The sequence below is a fragment of the Prionailurus viverrinus genome, unplaced genomic scaffold (genome assembly GCF_022837055.1).
Source record: "Prionailurus viverrinus isolate Anna unplaced genomic scaffold, UM_Priviv_1.0 scaffold_87, whole genome shotgun sequence".
NCBI classification, from domain to species: Eukaryota; Metazoa; Chordata; class Mammalia; order Carnivora; family Felidae; genus Prionailurus; species Prionailurus viverrinus.
In genome coordinates, this window is record NW_025927649.1 from 180,764 (window position 1) to 182,420 (window position 1,657).

Here is a 1,657-nt window from a genome sequence, read left to right on the forward strand (position 1 = left end):
ATATGTATATATCCGTATACATACATACACACACACACCACAACTTCTATATACCTTCATCAGTTGATGGATACTTGGGCTTTCTCTATAGTTTGGCTACTGTTGATAATGCTGCTATAAATACTGGCTTCATGAAATGTCATTATTAGGTATTTACCCAAAGTGTGCCAAAATAGAGTCTCGGTTTTAAAGGTTATTTTGCCTGATATCAGTATTGCTACTGGCTTTCTTTTGACATTATTGGCATAATAAATGTTTCTTCATCCTCTCACTTTAAATCTGAAGGTGACTTAAGTCCAAATAAAGCTTTGTAGGCAGCATCTAGATAGGTGTTGTTTTTGTTTGTTTGTTTGTTTGTTTGTTTGTTTTGTCCATTCTGACTCCCTATCCAATGTCTTATGATTGGAGCATTTAGTCCATGTACATTTAGAGTGATTATTAATAGGTATATATTGAGTGCCATTCTACTAGTTGTTTTGCCATTGTTTCTTGATGTTTTCTCTGATCCTTTCTTGTCTCTAACACTTTTAGTCCTAGATTTCCACTCAAAGAGCCCGATTTAAATATTCTTTTCTTTTGACTGGTAGTACATTTATTTACTTCTTTTTAATATTTCTTTTTTTTTAATTTAAGCCCACGTTAGTTACTTTATAGTGGAATAAAGTTTCAGCAGTAGAATTTAGAGATCCATCAAGTACAAAATATACCCAATACTCATCCCAAGTGCGCCCGTAATGCCCATCACCCATTTAGCCCATACCCCTATTCAGTAACCTTCCTGGAACCCTGAGTTTCTTCTCTGTATTTCAGAGTCTCTTATCGTTTGACTCCCTCTCTGTTTGTATCTTATTTTTGCTTTCCTTTCACTACGTTCATCAGTTGTATTAAATTCCACAGATGAGAGAAATCATATGATGTGTGTCTTTCTCTAACATATTTTGCTTAGCATAATCAAGTCTGGTTCCATCCATGTTGTTTCAAATAGCAAGATTTAATTCTTTTTACCGCGGAGTAATATTCCATTGTATGACTATACCACATCTTCTTTATCCATTCATCTGTCAATGGTCATTTGGGCTCTTTGCATAATTTAGTTATTGTTGATCATGTTGCTATAAACATTGCAGTGCATGTTCCACTTGGACTCAGCGTTAGTGTATCCTTTGGATAAATACGTAGTAGTGCAATTGCTGGGTCCTAGTGTAGTTCTATTTTTAGTTTTTCTGACAAATCTCCATACTATTTCCAGAGTGTCTACATCACTTTGCATTCCCACCAGCACTTCAAAAGCGTTTATTTCTCTGCATCCTTGCCAACATCTGTCTTTTTCGGAGATGTTAATTTTAGCCATTCTGATAGGTGTGTGGGGATATCTCATTGTGGTTTTGATTTGTATTTCAGTGATGACAAGTGAGATTGAGCATCTTTTCATGTGTGACCAATCTGGATGTCATCTTTCTTAAAGTGTCTGTTCATGTCTTTTGCCCATTTCTTCACCGGATTATTTGGTTTTTGGGTGTTGAGTGTGATAATTGTTTATAGATTTTGGATACTAACCCTTTATCTGATATGTCACCTGCAAATATCTTCTCCCATTTCATTCAGTGGCCTTTCAGTTTTGCTGATTCTGTCCTCTGCTGTTCAGAAGCTTTTTATC